The sequence below is a fragment of the Molossus molossus genome, unplaced genomic scaffold (genome assembly GCF_014108415.1).
Source record: "Molossus molossus isolate mMolMol1 unplaced genomic scaffold, mMolMol1.p scaffold_m16_p_2, whole genome shotgun sequence".
NCBI lineage: Eukaryota > Metazoa > Chordata > Mammalia > Chiroptera > Molossidae > Molossus > Molossus molossus.
In genome coordinates, this window is record NW_023425355.1 from 11,158,440 (window position 1) to 11,181,296 (window position 22,857).

A 22,857-nucleotide genomic window follows, 5' to 3' on the forward strand; every position below is an offset into this window, starting at 1 on the left:
ACACTGACCATGGTACCTTATGTTTAAGAGATACCAAATAAAAACTAGTAAAAATGAGTTGGTGAATCAATAAATGAATTAATATGTACATTGTATACTGGAAAAGCAAGAGATTATAAGAAGAGAGAACAGTGCGGTTGCAATGAGAAAATCCGAAATACAGTTTAAGATAGTTTTGTTTTTTTTTAAATCTTATATACCTATGACACTGTATCTTACAGCAAACTTTCATTTGATAGATAAATCAGAAAAAATGCTATTATCATAATCATCATCAACATTAGTAACTTATAAAAATGCATTGCTGTGCTAGGCCTTAATGAATCTGTATTTCGTTGTCAAATAAGAAAGCATAAAGATTTCAGTAGATACATAAAAAATAAAATTTACATTAACAAGACTGATAACATTTAAGGTGTTTTAAATTATCGTTTACTAGAAAAAAATTATTCAAGTGACAATATGTTAATTGAATATCCATTATTTTCATTAGACTACTTACTAAGTTTAATAAAAAAACTCAAAAACAGGATCGAAAGTTAGGGCCTTGGGTCTTTTGCCCATCTTGCAAGATGGCGGGGGAAAAACCTGAGAAGCCTGATACTAAGGAGAAGAAACCTGATACTAAGGAGAAGAAGCCTGGAGCCAAGAAGGCGGATGCTGATGACAAGGTTAAGAAGGGTAACATCTAAGAGAAGCTGGTGGTGGGCAAGACCAGAGGGAGGGTGAGTGTATGAGAGAGTGAGTGAGTATGTGAGAGAGTGAGCAAGTATGTGAGAGAGTGTGAGTGGACGTGAAGGTGGACGACCAAACCCGAGCAGTGCAGAGCCGCGGAGCAGAAAGTTCCTGTGCTGTGGACAGGAGCAGCCGGCTATCATGGTAAGTAGCCCTTCAGGGCACTTCTCCCTGCACCACGGGGAGGTCCCACCATTTTGGAAGATCCTGGTTCTTCCCTGGGAGGAGGCAGTGGGAGCAGCTAGGGCCCAGGAACCTGAGCCCACCAGCAAACCTGGCACTATCTGACCAGTGACACTCTGTGTCAGCACAAACCAGTGCACAGTAGTGGAGCTCCCAAGGTGCCGGTCACTGAAGCCATGGACAGCCTGGAGCCCAGCACCATCCCCCATAGTAGCAGCCCTATCAGAGTCCAGATATACCAACAGCAACAGAGACTGAAGGGCAGACATTCATCCCCAGGCATCAGAAGCACAGACCAGCAACTGAGACCCATCCCCCAAAACTACAGCAACAGCTTAGCAAGAGTGGAGCCCCACAGGGCAGCAGCACTCCCCAGAAGCCAGCAGCTGGACCTGGGGCTCCACAGAGGCCTGTGCAGTCAAGCAGCCTACAAGTGCAGTGGGAAGCCAGAGCCCAAGAGAGAATGGTGCGATCCAGCTTCCCGCCCTCCAGAACTGCAGGGTGCTGGAGCACCAGACAGGCCTGCGAAACACAGCAGGGACTGTGAGATCTAGTTACCTGCAGAACCTGCAGTGTGCTGAAGCACCAGATAGGCCTGTGAGACTCAGCAGGGACTGTGCGATCTAGTTACCCACAGGATATGCAGGGTGCTGAAGCACCAGAGAGGTCTGTGTGACCCAGCAGCCCATAACATAGGCATAGAGCTGGGTCCCCAAAGGGACTGTACAATCCAGTTACCTGCAGGACCTGCAGGGTTCAGGGGCCCAGAGAGGCCTGTGTGACCCAGCTGCACACAGAAAAGCACAGAGGATGTGAACATGGAGGCAGAGTGAACAGAAGCTACACAGAAGGTCTCCCAGGACCAAAAAGGAATTACAACCAAAATAAAGACAAATCCTTGGGAAAAAGCAACAGAAAAGCAGCAGGATAGGACTATATAACCAGGGACACAGGTAGGATCTGTGGAGGCGAGAGAGGGTGGTGGGCTGGGAGCCCAGACAGCAGCAGTCTTAGTTGTGAGCAGCACCTTTGGGGAATGAAGACCAAGCCCACTCCACAGTGCAGAGAGCCAGGAGAGAGCACTAAAATAGCCACAGCCACTAACCTGGGGGCTATGGCAGAGGGAACGCAGACTGGGCTGGAACTCTGTGGGGACACCCAGGATTTGGAGGGAACTCAGAGTTTTGCTGAATTGCGGCCACAAAGGACAGTGGCCAGTGTGCTCCTTTCCTGAACTGTGGGGCAAAGCAGCAGCCGCCACACCTTGGAGAGTCAGCCTTTCCCAGGTAAGGCAAAGAAATGCAAATTGAGGCTCACTAACAACCAGCATCTATCCCACCCTCTGGAAATCTTCTTATGCAGAACACCAGGGCTACATTCCAAGGCACTGAGTAACTGAGACTTCTAGCCAACGGGAAAAAACAAGAGAATGACTGAACCTTTCCTGGGCTTGCAAATCTACCCAGAAAAGTAAGACTTGACAGTGGTGTTTAACGTGGGCCCACCCAGGCTCATCCAAACCCAGTAGAGGGAGCCACAAACAGCAGAACCCCAACACCCATAGAAAAAATTTGGCAGGCTCCAAAATCCATTGAGATAGCCAAAATGGTGAAACAAAGAAACAAATCTGAAATAAAAGAAAAAGAGAACTCTATTGAAGATGAGATTTATGAAATGCAGCTAAGCAAATTATCAGAGGTAGAGTTCAGAGCCATGATTTTGAGGAAGATCAACAGCATGAGTAAAGAAATCAGCACCATGAGTAAAGATGTAGAAACATTGAAAACCAAACTAGTGGAAATGAAGAATGACATAGCAGAAATAAAGAACACATTGGAAGGACTAAACAGCAGAATAGAGGAAGCTGAGGACCAGATCAGTAAATTAGAAGACAGGGTAGAAAAAAATCAAACAATCAGAAAACCAAAAAGAAAAAACAATGAAAAAACAGGAAGATAGCTTAAGAGAAATGTGGGACAATAGAAAACATAATAAAATTTACATCATAGGAGTCCCCAAACAGAAAGAAAATGGGCAAGGTTTAGAGAATATATTTGAAGAAATAGTGACAGAAAACTTTCCTAACTTGGTGAAGGAAAAAGGCATTCAATTTCAAGAAGCACAGAGAGCCCCAAGTAAGAAGAACCCAAACATACGCACACTAAGACACATAGTAATTAAAATGCCAAAAATTAAAGACAAAAGAGAATCCTAAAGGCAGCAAGGGATAAGCAACAGGTTACCTACAAAGGAACCCCCATAAGGCTCTCAGCTGACTTCTCAACAGAAACACTGCAGGGCAGAAGGGAGTTGCATGAAGTAATCAAGGTCATGAATAACAAGGATCAGAATCCAAGATTACTCTACCCAGCAAGGCTATTATTCAAAATAGAAGGTCAAATAAAAGAGCTTTCCAGACAAAAAAAAAAAAAAGGCAAAGGGAATATATTAACACCAAACCAACACTGCAAGATATGCTAAACCGACTGCTGTAATTAGTAGAAGAAATAGGAATAAAAATAAAACCACACTAAACAAAAATGGCAATAAATAAGTACATATCAATTATCACCTTAAATGTGAATAGTCTGAATGTTCTGATAAAAAGACACAGAGTAGCTGACTGGATAAGAAAGCATGACTCACATATATGTTGTTAACAAGAGACCCACCTCACAACTAAAGATACACATAAGTTGAAAGTGAAGGGATGGGAAAAAATCCTTCCAGCAAACGGAAAGCAAAAAAAGTTGGGGTAGCAATACTCATATTTGATAAAGTAGATTTCAAAATGAAGGCCATACCTAGAGACAAAGAAGGCCACTACATAATATTGAAAGGATCTATCCAACAGGAAGATATAACCTTGATAAACATATATGCACCCAATATAGGAGCACCAAAATATATTCAAAATTTTCTGGAGGACTTCAAAGGAGAAATCGACAGCAATACAATCATAGCAGGGGACTTCAACATCCCGCTGACATCACTGGATAGATCCTCTAGACAAAAAATTAACAAGGAAACAGACGCTAAATGATGGGCTAGATCAAATGGATTTCATAGATATCTACAGAGAATTACACCCCAAAACTGCAGAATTTACATTCTTCTCAAGTGCACATGGGACATTCTCAAAGATAGACCACATGTTAGGACACAGAGCAAGTCTCTACAAGTTCAAGAAGATTGAAATCATATCAAGTGTCTTCTCAGATCACAATGTCATGAAACTAGAAATCAATTGCACCAAAAACATGCAAAGACATTTGAAAACATGGAGGCTAAATAGCATGTTATTGAACAATGAATGGGTTACCATGAAGATCATGGTGGAAATTAAAACCTTCCTGGAAACCAAAGAAAATGTACACACAAAAACACAAAATATATGGGATGCAGTGAAAGCAGTTCTGAGAGGGAAGTTCATACCTCTACAGGCCTACCTCGAGAAAAAAACAACAAAAAATTCTAATACAAAATCTAACCTCACAAGTTAAAGAACTAGAACGCAAACAAAACGAAACCCCAGAGAAAGTAGAAGGAAGGAAATAATAAAGATCAGAGCAGAAATACATGACATGGAGATCAAAAAAACAAAAACAAAAACAAAAACAATTCAAAGGATCCATGAAACAAAGAGCTGGTTCTTTGAAAAGATAAACAAGATTAATGGACCCTTAGCTAGACTCACCAAGAAACAGAGAGAACCCAAATACACAAAATAAGAAATGAAAGAGAAGTAACAACTGACACCACAGAAATACAAAGGATTGTTAACACATATTATGAACAATTATATGGCAACAAATACGACAATCTAAGCGAAATGGACAAATTTCTAGAAAGACATAGTCTTCCAAAACTGAACAGGGAAGAGATAGAAAACTTGAACAGACCTATAACTACAAAAGACATTGAAGATGTAATCAAGACGATCCCGGCAAACAAAAGCACAGGCCCGGACGGCTTCACAGGGGAATTTTATCGAACATTCAAAGAAGAACCAATACCCATTCTCTTCAAACTATTTCAAAAAATTCAAGAAGAAGGAAGATGTCCAAACTCGTTTTATGAGGCCAGCATAATTCTAATTCCAAAACAAATAAAAGATACTACAAAGAAAGTAAACTACAGGCAAATATGCCTGATGAACATAGATGCCAAAATCCACAAGGAAATACTAGCAAATCAAATCCAGCAATACATCCAAAAAATTATTCACCATGACCAAGTAGGATTCATCCCAGGGATGCAAGGCTGGTATTATATTCACAAGTCAATAAATGTGATACACCACATAAAAAAATGAAAGATAAACATCATATGATCATATCAAAGACGCTGAGAAAGCATTCGACAAAATCTAGCATCCATTTCTGATAAAAATGCTCAGTAATCTGGGAATAGAGGGATCATATCTTGACATAATAAAGGCCATATATGAAAGGCCTACAGCCAATGTCATACTCAATGGGTAAAAACTAAAAACATTTCCCTTAAGAACAGGAACAAGGCAAGGATGCCCACTTTCGCCACTCTTATTTAACACAGTACTCGAAGTCTTAGCCACAGCAATCAGACAGAAAGTAAAAATAAAATCAATCCAAATTGGAAAGGAGGAAGTGAATCTGTCATTATTGGCAGATGACATGATATTATAGGTAGAAAAGCCCAAAGACTCCATCAAAAATGTTCTAGAGTTCATAAATGAATTTGGCAAAGTAGCCGAATACAAAATTAATGTCAAGAAATCAATGGCATTCTTATACACCAATGATGAACTCACAGAAAGAGAAACTAAAAAAAAATAATCCAATTTAACATTGCAGCGAATATATTAAGATACTTAGGAATAAACTTAACCAAAGAATAAAGGACCTATTCGCAGAAAACTATAGGTCATTGAAAAAAGAAATAGAGGAAGATATTAAAAAGTTGAAGCACATAACTTGTTCATGGATTGGAAGAATTAACATCATTAAAATATATATACCACCCAAAGCAATTTATAGATTCAATGCAATCTCCATCAAAATACCAACGACGTACTTCACAGAACTACAACAAATACTTCAGAAGTTCATATGGAACCAAAAAAGGCCTCAAATAGCCACAGCAATCTGGAAAAGGAAGAACAAAGTTGGAGGGATCACAATACCAGATTTCAGGCTATACTTCAAAGCCACTGTAATCAAAACAACCTGGTACTGGCACAAGAACAGGCAGATAGATAAATGGAACCGAATAGAGAACCCAGAAATGGACCCAAGACAATATGCTCAATTAATATTTGACAAAGTTGGCTAGAGCATACAGTGGAGTAAAGACAACTTCTTCAATAAATGATGTTGGGCCCTGGCCAGTTTGGGTCAGTGGTTATAGCATTGGTCTCCAGTCCAGTTGTCCTGGGTTTGGTTCCCGCTAGGGGAACATACCAAAATACATACATACATACATACATACATACATACATAAATGGTGTTGGGAAAATTGGACAGCTACATGCAAAAAAAATTAAACTAGACCATCAATTACACCATACAAAAGAATAAACTGAAAATATATAAAAAACTTAAATGTGACTCATGAATCCATAAAAATCCTAGAAGAAAATTAGGCAAAAAAATTTCAGAGATTATTCACAACAGAATTTTCACTGATACATCACATAAAGCAACAGAAACAAAGGAGAAAATTAACACATGGGACTACATCAAACTCAAAAGCTTCTGCAGTGCAAAAGAAACAACCACCCAAATGGAAAGGGAACCTGCTTTATGGGAGATCATAATTGCCATTGATGCATCATAAAAGGGGTTAATTTCCAATATATAAGGAGTGCTCATACAACTCAACCAAAGGAAGACAAAGAACCCAATTAAAAATGGGCAGAGGAACTAAATAGACACCTCTCCAAACAGGACATACAAATGGCTAAGAGGCATATGAAGAAATGCTCAACATCACTAATCATCAGAGAGATGCAAATTAAAACAACGATGAGGTATCACCTCACACCTGTCAGAATGGCCGCCATCAACAAATCATCAAATAACAAGTGTTGGTGAGGTTGTGGAGAAAAGGGGACTCTAGTACACTGTTGGTGGGAATGCAGACTGGTGCAGCCACTATGGAAAACAATATGGTGTTGCCCCAAAAAATTAAAAATTGACCTTCTATTTGACCCAGTGATCCCACCTCTAGGAACATACCCTTGGAAGCCTGAAAAAACAATCCGAAAGAATATACGTACTCCTATGTTCATAGCAGCACTATTTACAATAGCTAAGATCTGGAAAGAGCCCAAATGTCCATCAGTAGACAAATGGATAAAAAAGTGTTGGTACGTATACACAATGGACTACTCTGCAGCTGTAAGAAAAAAAATAAAATCTCTTATCCTTTTAGATGACATGGAGGGACCTGGAAATAAGCCAAGCAGAAAAAGACAAATATCACATGATCTCACTTATTTGTGGAATATAATGAATATAACAATCTGAGGAATGGGGTAGTCCCAGAGATGTGTAAGTGGGGTACAGACTGACCATCCGCAAAAGAGGGGGTGGAAGGAGGTATAAACCACAGAACTTTTGTGCATGTATGCATGAGTAATGGACATGGACAACAAAGCTTGGAACAGGGTGGGTAGGGGGGAAGGGGGAAAAAAAGAAACATCTGTAATAAAAATAAATTTATTAATTAAACAAAAAAGGAAAGGTAACCTCAAGGCCAAGACACCTAAGTAGGGGAAGCCCCCCTGCAGCCGAAACCCTGTCCTAGTCTGAGGAATTGGCAGAAATTCTCGGTCGGCTATGTATTCCTGAAAAGCCATGTACAAGAGGAAGTATTCTGCAGCTAAGTCCAGGATTGAAAAGAAAAAGAAGGAGAAAGTTCTTGCTACTGTCACAAAACCAGTTGGTGGCATCAAGAATGGTGGTACTTGAATGGTTAAACTTCACAAAATGCCTAGATATTATCCTACTAAAGATGTGCCTCGAAAATTGTTGAGCCATGGCAAGAAACCTTCAGTCAGCACGTGAGAAAACCGTGGACCAGCATCACCCCTGGGCCTATTCTAATCGTCCTCACTGGGCGCCACAGAGGCAAAAGGGTGATTTTCCTGAAGCAGCTGAGCAGTGGCTTCCTACTTGTGACTGGACCTCTGTCCCTTAATCGAGTTCCTCTGTGGTAGAACACATCAGAAATTTGTCATTGCCACCTCCACCAAAATTGATATCAGTGGTGTGAAAAATCTGCAAACATCTCACTGATGCTTACTTTAAGAAGAAGAAGCTGCACAAGCTCAGGCACCAGGAGGGTGAGATCTTCGGCACAGAGAAAAGAAATATGAGATTACAGAGCAGTGTAAGGTTGACCAGAAAGCCGTGGACTTGCAAATTCTGCCAAAAGTCAAAGCTGTTCCTCAGCTCCAGGGCTACCTCCGCTCTGTGTTTGCTCTCACAAACGGGCTTTATAAATGGTATTATAAATGGGCTCTCATAAAATGGTATTATAAATTTCTTACAAAGAACCTAATTAAATAACTGATCTAAATAAATAAACAAATAAATAATAAATAAATCAAAAACAGAAATCTGGTTTTATGACCTTCCTTCATGGACTAACATTGATTTTTAAATCCAATTGATGTTAAAAATCAACATATAGGTTGTGACCCAGCTAATCCAATCCACTGCATTCTATTCACAAGATAAGTATAATCCTCTTTTTGAGAATTATAAAATGAATCTGCTACATCTTAGCTATTTGTAGCTTACTTACAATTTACATTTCGTTAGAGATTCTCAGAATAACTGAAAACTTAGAACATAATAATGAACTGTGTCTCTACTACTCCAAAGACAGGGCCCTTCTTGGGATAAATGAAACATCTATAAAATTTGATGACTGAGCCCTTGCTTCCTTTTGTGTTCCTATACCCTCAGCTCTATTATCTCCTAAACAAATCTCTATTCATGTGCTCAGAGTCATTAATTATTTCTTTCCTTTCTCTCCAAGCTATAGTCATGGGCAGTCCATTCATTTATTGTAAGGTTAAAAGGAACTGAGACCTAGGTAACTAATATCTGAATGGAAATTTTCTTGAACTAAATGATAAATGGTTTCTAGTAGTATTTTAGATATCATTCAATGGAAGCAGTAAGAAGTTGGGCCCTGGTTGACAAACTGCTGACCTTCAGATAACACTAATTATGTCATTCCTTATTCTTGGACTGCAATGTGAGGAATTTCTTTCATACCAAACTGCCTCTGAAATGTTTAGGTGCTCAATATTCTGGAAAATGGGCAGCCTATTCCAAGGTAACTAAAACAATTTAACTCTTTTATTTAACAAAATAAATTTATATTTCTTGTATCTGAAATTTTAGAGTTACCACTTATAATACTTTGACATGAGGGAGAGAGAAAAAAAAGAATAATTATTGTGGGAAGTGTTCCAATCTGTAAGGATCAAAATATTATTGTAAACATAATAAAACAAACATAAAATAAAAATTAAGATATTATTGCCTTTATAATGTTCTTCTTACAGCAAAATCCTTGGATCATCTGTTGCTTTTAGTTGTCATTATCACATTTTTGTTCATTTATCTTTATTGTTGACAGCATTACAGATGTCCCCCATTTTCCCCCATTGCCCCCCTCCACCTGGTTCCCTCTCAAAAGCAGGCCTTCACCACCAAATTGTCTGTGTCCTTGGGCTATGCATATATGCATATAAATTTTTTGGTTAAACTCTTTCCACACCCCTCCCCACTTCTTTCTGAGATTCCTCAGTCTGTGCCATGGTTCCATGCCTCCAGACCTATTTTGGTTATCAGTTTATTTTGTTCATTAGATTCCACATATAAGTGAGATTCTGTGATACTACTTCATTTTTTTTTCTGACTGGCTTATTTCATTTAACATAATATTCTCCTGGTCCTTCAAATGCTGTCTCAAAAGTAATGATGTATCCTTCTAAGTTCATCATATAGGTGACACATGGCATTTACCTGTCCCATTACTGGTGATCATAATATTAATCATTTGATTAAACTGATTTCTACAGAGGTTCTCAATTGTAATTACTATTTATATCATTGTTGTCAGTAAGTATCTTATGGAAAAATTCTGAGGCCATATGAACCTATTTCTCATTATATTTTTACTCAATAATTTGAACATGATCTGGAAACTGACCAAATGCCCATCAGTAGACAAGTGGATAAAAAAATGGTGGTACATATACACAATGGAATACTATACAGCCATAAAAAGAAGGGAGTCTTACCTTTTGCGACTTTATGGATGGACCTGGAGATTATTGCAAAGTGTAATTGATTTTTGTAGTAGAATTTGTATCCTACATGACTAAATTCATTTATTAGTTATAACAGTTTTTTTGTGAAATATTTTTTTAAAATATATAATACCCATTCATTTTCAAATGAAAGGGTATTATATATTAGGCATATTTACTTCTGTGATTCCTATTTGGATGTCTTTATTTCTTTTCCTTGCCTCACTGCTTTAGCTAGGACTTCCAGTACTATATTGTATAGGAATTGTGAAAGTATATCCTTATCATGTTCATAATTTTAGGGTAAGAGCTTTCAGTTTTTCATATTAAACATGATGTTAACTCTCTTAAATATTTAAAGTTAAAGAAAGAGTATGTCTGCAAATTACTCTTAAATGGTTCAGAAAAAATATTTATATACATACACATAAATACATAGAGACATACAACAATATTCTGGATGCAAGGTGAAGATGGGGGAATATTAGAGGCAAAAAAAAGAATATAACTAGGCAAATGAAAAAAATCCAAAGGAGAAGATATTAAAAGCTGTTTGAGAAAAATAGTCATTGTAATGACCACCCACCATTTCTCACTAAGAAAATCAGTACCTCAGGTTACCACTACATGAAGATTGTACCATCCTCAAATCTAGGAAGTAAATTTAAAACCTACTTTGGGCACAGTAAGTATGATGTCTTCAACTTACTACTTTTGAAAATGATTGTGTATTTACCATTTTGAAAGGCACTGCATTTGTTAAATAATGACTAAATAAAAAAGACTATCTTTGGGCAATTTGGATGACTGAATACATGAGAAGTTTTCAGGAGTATTTCTGTTAAATTATCTATGGGGTATTTTCTTACCTATATTTATTGGAGTGATATTGATTTGCCAAACCATATAAGTTTTAAGTGCACAACTCAATAAACCAACATCTTCATACTTCATCGTGTGCCCGTTGCCCCAAAATCTCTTTCCAACACCATTCTATCCCCACTTTGCACACTTCCACCTAGCCCTCACCAAATTTGCCCTCTGGCTATCACCACACTGTTTTCTGGATCTATGTGTTTTGCACATATGCTTTTTTGCTAATATTTTCACCTTCTTTCATCCATTCCTCCCACTCCCAGACAGCTGTTAATCTGTCTCATGTATCCATGTTTCTGTTTCTATTTTGTTCATTAGTTTATTTTGTTCATTAGATTCCAAATATAAGTGAGATCATATGGTATTTGTCTTTCTCTGACTGACTTATTTCACTTAGCATAATAATCTTTAGGTCCATTTATGCTGTCACAATATATAAGATTTCCTTCCTTTTTATGGCTGTATAGTATTACATTGGTCAAGATGGCAAAGGGGAAGGTTCTTACACTGAGTGTACCAAAAGCTAGAAAGATAAATGGATAGGACTCAAGCACATTGAAAGCAAGAAAGATCAATGGACAGGACCTGGGCATGTGAAAAGCTATCATGATAATTGGGTTTTAAAAGCCCTCCCCTCCCTATCTCTATGATAACCACAGACTTGAGCAGAAAGACTTATTGGCCTTTGAGACAGGAATCTGCCATTCTCCCAGGTTGTATACCTCCTGAATAAAACCTCTTTTCTTTTTCACCATCACTTGCCACACAAATTGGTTTTTGTAGTACTGGGCAGCAGAACTTCTGTTTGTTTGTTTTTATTAAAATTTTTTTTAAATTGATGTTAAAGAGAGAAAAAATGAGAGGGAGAGAAAGATAGAAACATTAAGAGAATATCAATTGGCTGCCTCCTGCATGCCCCCCACTGGGGATCGGGCCCACAACCTGGGCATGTGTCCTGATCAGGAATTGAACCGATGACCTCTTGGTGCATGGGTCCATGCTTAACCAATGAGCCACACTAGCCGGATAGAACCTGTTTTTTATTGCTATTTGGTTGGTTGGTTGGTTGGTTGGTTTTCTAGAGGAGGCCCTGAGCCTCCTCACTCTCATGACATTTGTCATTCCTTTCTAACAATTCTTGGCGAGATTTTCTACATTATTTTTTTTTCCTTTTGAGTCCTAGGAAATTATTTCTCCAATAGCCTTCCTCTATGCAATAGGTATATTTATTGGCTCCTACAGGGTCTTTCCCTTTTCCTTTCAGGTCCTGCCTCTTTTTCTGGTTTCCTGGCACTGTTTTATAAGTAAATGGTTGCCTGCTTTAATTTACTTGTTTTTTGGGCATGGTAAACTTTAAAGGCTATGTACACCAGCTGGGAGAAATTTATTCCCAATGCTCTGTCTAAAGTTTGAAACTTCCTTCTGATATCTGGAGCACTTGGCCCAAGAAAAGCCATGTTTACCATCCAGACATTTTTGATAGGCCTGATAGATTTCTAAAAATTCAGAAGGATCTTCTTTTGGTTTCTGATGAATGACACATCATGTTCAGGTCCTTTTTTTTTAAGGATCCCTTTTTTAAGACCATCCAATATGCACCTTTTGTAGTGTTGTAGGAAGGCTAGGTCCCCACTGTACAATTCCCAGTTGAGTTCTGTCAAGGGAATTGCTTTTGTTGGGACTTGATGGAGGTAATGAGCCTTTTCATTAGCCTTATTTATAACTAGCAGCCTTTCATCTGCCATTGCAGGATGTTAAAGAGAACCTGCATATTTGCCCAGTTTGGATGGCGATGGGCAAAAATGGAGGTAATAAAATTCACCATTTTCTGAGGAGTCTCCTTATATGAGGGGTTGGAATTCTTCCAGTTCAGTAAATCTGAAGTAGAAAATGGAGTATGGTCCCAACAGTAGCCTGGTTTATTCCACCTATAGGGTATCACTTCAAATGGAGTTGTCCTGATCCAGATAGGGATTATCCCTGATAAAATTGGGTGCCCTGCTGGGTCTTTGAGGGGGAGACCATGCCTTCATTACACAGGAGTAGGGCTGTTGCCCTTCAGGCCATATTTCAGGGGTATCTAGCAGCAGTGTGGTGGTAGGGAAAATCCTCCTGCTGTTAATCTTGGGGATCCCCTGAGTTCAGGGCATTAAAGAGACTCTTTTTCTTATTTTAATTTTCTTGCTGTGTCTTACTATCAAGGAGGAGCGTTGAAGCAAATTCCCTTCACTGACTCATTAGATTGTCCTTTCCCCCCCCCCCGCCAAATCCTTATTGTGTAAAGACATAAATGCCTGGACATAGGGGTTTCATCCCATTTTCAACAACCATTGGCAAAACAATTCCAATAGTATACTGGTGTAGTAATTTAGGGAACCATTTAGGAGCCATTTCTCCAAGTTTCTAAAGAATACATAGGGCAAGCAGTGTTACAATAGAAAGTCAGTTCCTTCTTAATCATTGGCTCATAGCTATACATGGACCAATCTGCTAAAATTTGGCCTAGTGAGCTCCCTTCAGGAGTGGAAACAATACAACCCTGATGGCACAAAAATACAAACCTGAAATCATAACCATAGCAAGACTCCAGACAAAGTGGGGACATATAAACAAAACTTGAATCATTAATTCAATTATTCCAAAAGAGTGCTCATGAGCAAGTCTTATTGTCTTATCTTGTGTCCACTTATACCCCATATGGTCCTACACTGGACCCAAATGGCGTAAAGTCCAAGTGGCACAAAGCCCAAGAGGCAGGGATAGCTTGCCAAGTGGTATAACAAATGGTCCTAAATAGACCCATGTGGCACAAAGCCTTAGTGGCACAAAACCCAAATGCCAGGGATAGAGGAACTCCAGTGTGCACACTATTTTGACATACCCAGTCTTTGAACTTTTCTACTCCCCCCCAAACTTCTTTCCTTTCACTAGCCAAGCATTTCAGGCAGTTGAGGAGTGCAGGGAAATTCCCTGAATAAAGCTTCTAGCAGCTGCTGGGAAATCCCCACAGTCCTACTCTCCCAGGGTCAGCCTTACACGGCAGCTGGGAACACAGCCTGAACCTCCCAGGACTTACTGAACTGAACAAAAACAACAACAAAACAAAACAAAAAACAAACCAGAGGTTCAGCTACCTGCTACAAGAAATGTCAAACTTGTGAAGCAGGTGCTGGTGCAAAAGGAAAGAGGTTTTACTCAGTAGCTACACTACCTGGTAGAATGCTGGACTCCTGTCTCAAAAGACCAATCAATGTTTTTGCTCAAGCCCACCATTCTTACAGAGATAAGAATGTGAAGGCTTTTTTTCTATCCAATTATTTTGCTAGCTTTTGGCATGCTTGGGGCCCGGTCCATTCAGCTTTCTAGCTTTTGGTGCACCCAGTGTAGGAAACTCCCCCTGCTGCCATTTTGGCCAATGGGGGAGACTCCCTGGTGGTCTGACTGTCTATGGTAACATAAACACTACCATTTGTATCCATTTTTATGGGAATATTTATTCATTTAATTCTTATACTCATTAAACAAGATAAACAAAAATGCTCAATATAACAACTGTTGTCATCTATATTGGCTAAAATAGAGATTAATTCTGAGATCCAAAGTCTTTTTGAAAAGAAATACATTCAAGCACCAAATGAATCACTTTCCCTTTAATGTTTCAATGTTCTTATATTATTGATATTAATAAATATGTAATTCCAGTGGAGAGATATTTTGAAAATGTATACATATGTTATTTTTTTTTTGTATCTATGGATGGAAATTTTTATTTTTTGATTCATTTTTTATTCTATTCTTTCTTGGTTAAGTGTATCTAAGCATGGAGGTGAGGTATCTCCAGATCTTTCTTGGTTAAGTGTATCTAAGCATGGAGGTGAGGTATCTCCAGACAATGTTAAGTAAAAATGCAGAGAATAATCTAGACATTTTGGAGAAGTATGTGACACTTTTTAAAAGATGTTTTTACTCTTCTTTTATCGACAGCTTATTCCTATTCTTCCTAAACATACACTTATATTGGAAAGTTATTTTCCTGTCTTATTTCTGTACCTAAAGTAATTTATTCAAGTTGATTCTAATTCTGATGCATGAAATTTGATGTTATACTCTCAGTGTAATTTGTGATTTAATACAACAGTTGGTAGTGTAAGAAGAAATCTGGAGGTATTCTGAGTTGTGTTCTGTCTTTGCCATATGGCTTTGGATAAGGCCCCTCCCACATGTGTAAACTGAACCATATTGGATATTTTCAATAGAGGTTGTCATGCCTCAACAGGAGATAAGTATATAACATTGTGGGAGGAGGTACAACTCTTAGAGATAGTTTGAAACACCCCCCACCCCTGAGAGGTGCTTCCTGCTGGACATATACATAGCCAGATGAGAGTCAGTCAATAGAAAAATGTGAAGATATGTTTGAATACAAAATTTATTATGGATCATGTTTACTAGAACTCATAGAGTTCTGTGTTATTTAAGTCCTAATGTGTGACTCAAGAAAAAGATAGAAATAGAAATAAGAGTAACAATTTTATAGGAGAGCTTGGAGTCTGCTCCAATGTATAAAAAAACAACTATTTCATTGGGTATGTTAACTATTCATTCACCTTGTTAAAAATAACAATTAACTCCTGGTCTCTGTGGCTCAGTGAATTGACCATTGTCCCATTGACTGAGAGGTCCCAGTTAGAGTCCCAGTCAGGGCACATGTGAGGGTTTCAGGCTTGATCCCCAGTAGGGTGTGTGCAGGAGGCAGCCGATAAATGTTTTTCTCTCACATCGATGTTTCTCTCTCTCTCCCTTCCTCACTCACTAAAAAAAAAAAAAATCCATAAAAAACATATTTTAAAAAATAACAATTAACAGTAAATATTTATTATCAGTAACATTTTAATCACATTTCTCACAACTTAAGAGAAATAAATTAATAATAATAAAAAACATGCTATTCCTTAAGCTGTATTGTTCTAAAATTATATTAATAACTGGTGGTGATGATTTCAAATTCTAGAACAGAAGAATAATGAAAATATTTTGGAAAAGTAAACTGTCTTGGTGTATTTTAAAGAGCTCTACATTGGCACTCCCTTAATTGATGTTTGCATAAAATTTGCTGTTGTCTTGGAATGAATAAAAAAAGTGTACATTTTATAATCCACATACTGATGGCTCTTCTCTTTTATTTAAATTACAAATCCCATTAATTAGTTTTGTGACATTGTTCTCTGTTTTATTCTTGTCTCCTCAGTTTCTTCACAGAAATAATATGAGGAAAGTGATGTCCATCCTATATTGAGTTGTTTTTAAGATTAGATAAGATATTAGCAATTGATTTACAGAATCTAAATCTGAGGAGTTACATGGGAGACAATGTGAAAGCTTGTCAAGTAGAAAGTAAAATGTAGATGTCTAGTTCAGTGAGATAAACACTTAGTATATCATGCTGAAACTGTCATCAATCCAGGTTGGGCACATACAGACATGAGGATTGAAAAGAGACAATATAAAAAAGAGAGAGAGAGAGAGAGACAATAATCTCAATATAACTGATGTCTTATTTAAATACCTTTAAATCAAATAGAATATATAGTAATTCTAAGTGCTAGTTGAATGTTAAAATCACTTGGGCATCTTTAGAAATTGTTTCTCTGACTCTAATTCACATCAATTAAATTAGAATATTTGAGAACTGTATCTTGAGCACCAGTAATAGTTTAAGTTAACTTGTTCATTTGATATTTTCAGTTTTATATCCCATATATGAGTAAAATCTTATGTTTTTTTTTATTTTTCTGTCTGACTTATTTAGCTTAGCATGGTATTCTCAACATCCATCCATGTTGTTGCAAATGGCAGTATTTCATCTTTTCTTATGGCTGAGTAGTATTCCACTCTCTATATGTATCACATCTTCTTTATACAGTCATCTATCAAAGCACACTTTAGTTGTTTCCATTTCAAGGCCAGTGTGAATAATGCTGCAATGAACATAGGGGTACATACATCTTATGAATAAATGTTTTCAAAATTTTAGGTAGACACCAACCAGAGGAGTTGCTGAGTCATATAGTAACTTGATTATTAATTTTATAGAAACCTCTATGCTGTTTTCCACAGTGGCTGTACCAGCTTACATTTCAAAAAGCAGTGAATAAGGGTTCATTTTTCTCTACAAACTATCCAACTGTTATTATTGCTTGTCTGGTTGATAATAGCCATTCCAACAGATATGAGGTAGTACTTTATTATAGTTTTGATTTGCATTTTCTTAGTTAGTGAAGTTGAGTATCTTTTCATATATCTGTTGGCATTATTAAAAGAAATTGAAGAAGACACTCAGAAATAGAACGATATTTGTGTTCATGAATTGGAAGTATGAACATTGTTAAATTGACCTTATAACCAAAAGCAATAAACAGATCTAATACAATCCCCATGAAAATCCCAATGGCATTTATTTTAAAAAGAGAAAAACATAATCGTATTTGTGTGGAACCACAAAGACCCTGAATCGCTTATATAATAAAACCTGAGGTACCACACTTCTCCACTTCAAATTACACTACAAATTGACAATAATCAAAACAACATGGTATTTACAGAAAAACAGACACACAGCCCAATGAAACAGAACCAAGAACCTAGAAATAAATTGACATGTATGTGTGCAAATAATCTTCATCAAAGGGGACAAAAGATTACAATGGTGGGAAAAAAAGCCTGTTCAGTAAATGGTGTTGGAAAATTGGAAAGCCATAAGCAAAAGAATAAAATTAGATGGCAATATGTCACCATACACAGAAATTAGCTCAATATACATAAAAGGCTAATTATAAAACATAAAACAATAAATTACATTGAAGAAAACATTGGTGCTAAATTTATAGACCTTGGTCTTTGAGAGGATTTTATGAATTTAACTCAAAGTCAAAGGAAGCAAAAATAAATGAATGGGACTATATCATACTAATAAACTTCTGCACAGCAATAGGAACTGTTAAAACAAAAATGCAACCAACTAAATGGAGAAGATATTTGCAAACAATACCTCCTATAAGAGATCACCTCAACAAGAAAAATCCAACAGTCTAACTACAAAAACGGGCAGAAGATCTGAATAGGCATTTCTCTGAAGTAAGTCTTACATGCAACCTGGATGGAGAGGTACTGTATCTAAGTAATTCTGCAAAGTTGTCAAAGTTACCTCTCCCCCTAGGTTAACAGTTTTTTCTTCCTCCAGGTCCTTAAATTCAACTGTGAAAAAAATCAATTAACTCAAAATAAAGAAACCAAAGAATAAATATCAAACAGTACAATTTCTAGCACTGCAAAATTTGGGCATGAGGGTTGTCCTGGCATAACTCAATGCACAGAAAATTGACTTTTGGAGCTAGGTGACTTTCCTGTTGCCCCTTTAAATCTCATATTATGGATGATGTCCTTAAACTTCCATAGATTTCAGACTATGACAAAAAGTAGTGTTAAGCCTCATTGGGCTTCTATGATGGAAAACAGCTGATTTCCTGCTACTCAGTTGTTCTCTATAGAAGTAGCTGTAGAATTTTAACCAAACTCCGTTTGGTATTTGGATAGCATTTGTCTAGGCTGCGACATTAAGTAGTTCTACCCCTAGATCTTGATCGATGAGAAATATAAGGTGACAGTTTGATTAACTGCTTTATGAGCAAGTTTTTTTTCTTATTGTTTGAAATCAGGAAAACTCTAATCTATGGTTTTTGCTTTGAAGAGCATCCTAATTTAATATTTTTGCATGTTGATTGGGGAGAAAATAACGTTCACACATCCCTCCCTCCCTGTATTCCTACCCTTGACAGCTGATTATGCCCAAATAACTTCAAGTGATAAAATCTACTTTCCCATTCATTAAATATAACCTGTCCTTTTGACTTGGTTTGGTAAAAAAAAAAAAGAAAGAAAGAAGTGCAACAATATAACAGGTTGAAGTCTAGGCTCTTTGCTCATTTATCTTTTCTCTCTTAAAGCCCTGATTCTGTGTGAAAATATGTTCAAGCTGATTTGATAGAAATTCAGAGACCATTAGAAAGACTGTTATTAGTCTTAACCAAGATCCAAAGTGACTTTAAAATAATGACTGAAGACACATCATAAAAACCAATTGAGATCACTCAAACCTGTCCCTGATCAACAGAGCTTCCTGGCTAACCAGTAGACTCAGAAAAAATAATAAATGTTTGTTGTTTTAAACCACTAAGGTTTGGTATGGTTTGCTATGCATTAATAGCTAACTAATTCAAATATCTTAAGCATTATTAAAACCATTTAACCTACAACAGATATAACATGTGCAGAGATTAAAGAGTATGCAAATACTGAGAAGGTTGTATTATCCCCAATACTCTCTGGCACTGGTTTCAGAGATGGTCATTTGCGTTAAACTTTGTCCTTGCTTGTCACTCATTTGTGACCCATTATTATTATTATTTTTAAAATCAGAATCTTAAATTAAAAAATCATTTGCTCACACTGTAATTTCTTCTGTGGGAAAAATAATGCACAGTACACTATTTCTATAGGACTTAGCACATAATAGGTGCTCAGAAGATCTTTAAATATGTGAATTGATAAACAAATCAAGCAACAAATATCTGAAAACAGTAGAAATGGCAGTATAAATTGGTAGTGTTCAGAATAAAGGACAGAAGACTTGAGAGTGTGACAACTTCCTGAAAATATTTTTAAGACTCCACGAGAAAACTTATATCAGCTCTTGGCTAGCAAGGAAGTACGTAGTAAACCCTTCATTATTTAGGCATGTTAAGCAGAGGCTATGTGATTGTCCATTAGAGCTTCAACAGAATATTTTTATTGGATAAAAGAATCAACAGAGAATCTTTCCATTCAAAGGTACTGAAAATGCCATTTCTTTGTTAGGAACACCACAGTTAATGCCTAGTGCTTGAATGAAAATTCATGGAACTGATTATCTGTCTCACTGATTGCAGCATTGTGAGAAAAAGTTCAATGCAGCATATCATAGCCCAAAAAGCTTTGGTATAAGACAGATATGGGCTCACTTCCTATTTGTGCTACTTAAAAAATAAACAATTTATTTAACTTCTCAGAAATCAGTATTCACCTCTATAAAATGGGAGCAGATATCCACACTCAGAAGGGATTTCAAAGGCACAATTTTTTTTCCTTAAATGTGAGGGATTTTTATTCCATATCAGGCACAGAACAGTTGAACCCCAGAATATCTGGCTTTGAGAAACTATAGGGATTGTGTCCAAGAAAATGATAGAAATGTAGGAAACAAAGAGCCCACTCTTAAATGATTCACATATTGATTCACTCACCCCTGGACCCAGCACTAAAGCATGAGTTTGAAAAGCACCTAAACCATATATGAGGGAGACCCACTTACTAATCTTAAGGCATCTGTCAAAGAGGTTGGAAACTGTTGGAAATCCATCCAGGTACAAAGACACTGGCAGAAAATATTTTTGTGATCTCCTCTTACCTTGCTAATGCCAGACTGGTAGGCTCTATTTTAGAACTCTCTTTATAACCTGCTACATCCAGTGAGATCATATTACTAAAAGCCCTTTCCACTACCACAACATTACAGCAGCCTTGTGTCATAGACAGGCAAGATATCAGCCCAATTCACTGCCTCCTTGAAGCTGTGTCTCTGCCACTGATTGTGGGCACATACAGGTCATGCAGAGGCCAGCCCTTGAGCACCTAGCTCTGGTGGTCAGGAAGGATTGCACTTCTGGGTCCCACATGACATTCACTGCACAAAGATTATCCTTCATGACTGACAGATGTGGGTGGTTTTCCTAATACATAGGAGCATACACAGAGATTCAGAGAAAATAAGGAGATAAGATAATATGAACAAGAAAGAAACTAAAAAAAAAGACATAATGAAATGAAAATAAGCAATCTACCTGATAAAGAGTACAAAGTAATGGTTATTAAAATGCTCACCAAAGTGGGGGAAGAATGGAAACTCAATGAGATTTTTAACAAGATATATATATATATTCCATTCCAAACAGAAGTTACAGAGCTGAAGAATATAATAATTGAACTGAACAATACACTAGAGGTTTTCAATAACAAACTGGATGAAACAGAAGAACCAGTCAGTGAACTGGAAGACAAAACAGAAAACTCATACAGAACAGCAAAAAGAAAAATAATTTTTAAAAGTAAAGATACACTAAGGGACCTTTGGTACAACACCAGCTAAAATAGTGTTTGCATTATAGGAAACCCAGTGACGAAAGACAGAAAGGGCCAGAAAAATTGTTTGAAGAGTTAATAACTCAAAACTTCCCTAATCTGGGGAATAAAATAGACATCCAGGTCCAGAAAGCCCAGAAAATTCCAAATAGTATGAACCCAAAGATATCCACACCAAGTAGCATTATAATTAAAATTGCAAATGTTAAATATAAAGAGAAAATCTAAACAGCAGCAAGAAAAAAAAGTGTTCCCCATAAAAAAAAGGAAATCCCCATAAGGCAATCAGCAGATTTTGCAGCAGAAACATTCAATCTTTTAATGTGACATATACATAGTGCAAAAAAGAAAATGTTCCAACCAAGAATTCTCCACCCAGCAAGGTTATAATTAAAAATTAACAGAGAGCCCTGGTCGGTTTGGCTCAGCAGTTAGAGCATCGGTCTGTGGTCCAGAGAGACCAGGGTTCGGTTCCCGCTAAGGGCACGTACCTAGTTTGTCCCTGGCCCTGGTTGGTCGTGTGGGTGGCAGCCACGCGATGTGTCTCTTTCACGTCGATGTTTCTCTCTCTCTCTTCCTCTCTCTTTCCCTCCCACTCTATCTGAAAAAAAATTGAAAAAAAGTCCTCAGGTGAGGATAAAACAAAAATGAACAGAGAGATTAAGAGTTTTCCAGATAAATGCCCTGGCCAGATAGCTCAATTGGTTAGAGCATTTTCTCAATACACCAAGGTTGCAGGGTTGACCCCTACCAGAATCAACCAATGCATTCATAAATAAGTGGAACAACAAATCTCTCTCTCTCTCTGTCTCCCTCTCAAATTAATTTTTAAAAAGTAAACATAATAGTTTTTCAGATAAGCAAAAGTTAAAAGTGTTCATTATCACTAAACTCTCTCTACAATAAATGTTAAAAGTACATCTAAAAAAAGGCAATGATTCATAACAAGAAAACACACAAAAGTAAAAATCTCACTGAATAAAGGTATATATAAAGTAAATGCAGATCAACTGCTTATAAAGGAATTATGAAAGTTAAAAGACAAAAATAGTAAAAATAACTGAAACTACAATAATTAGTTAAATGAATAAAATAAATAGATATAAAATGTGACTTTAAAAATATAAAATTGGGGAGTAAAAATCTAAAGGTTTGGAATGTGTTCAAATTTAAGTTGTTACCAACTGAAAACAGACCATTATGCACATAAAATATTATATAAGAACCTCATGGTAACCAAAAAGCAAAAACTTATAGTAAATACATAAAAAAATGAGAATTATTAAATAAACCATCTAAATATAACACTAAAAAAGCCATGAATCTATGCGGGAAGAAAGAAAAGAATAAAGGGATAGGGAGGAACTACAAAAACAGCTAGAGAACAATTAACAACATGTCAATTAACAAACGCCTATAAATAATAACTTTAAATGTAAATGGACTAAATTCTTCAGTAAAAGTACATAGAGTGTGTGAATGGATATTTAAACAAGACCTTCTATATGCTGCTTACA

At 37.0% G+C, this 22,857-nt stretch overlaps 1 pseudogene; it reads left to right on the forward strand.

The window, feature by feature from the left end:
- Window positions 1-572: 572 nt before the first annotated feature.
- Window positions 573-22,857, forward strand: part of LOC118636079 — a 139,168-nt pseudogene continuing 116,883 nt past the window's right edge.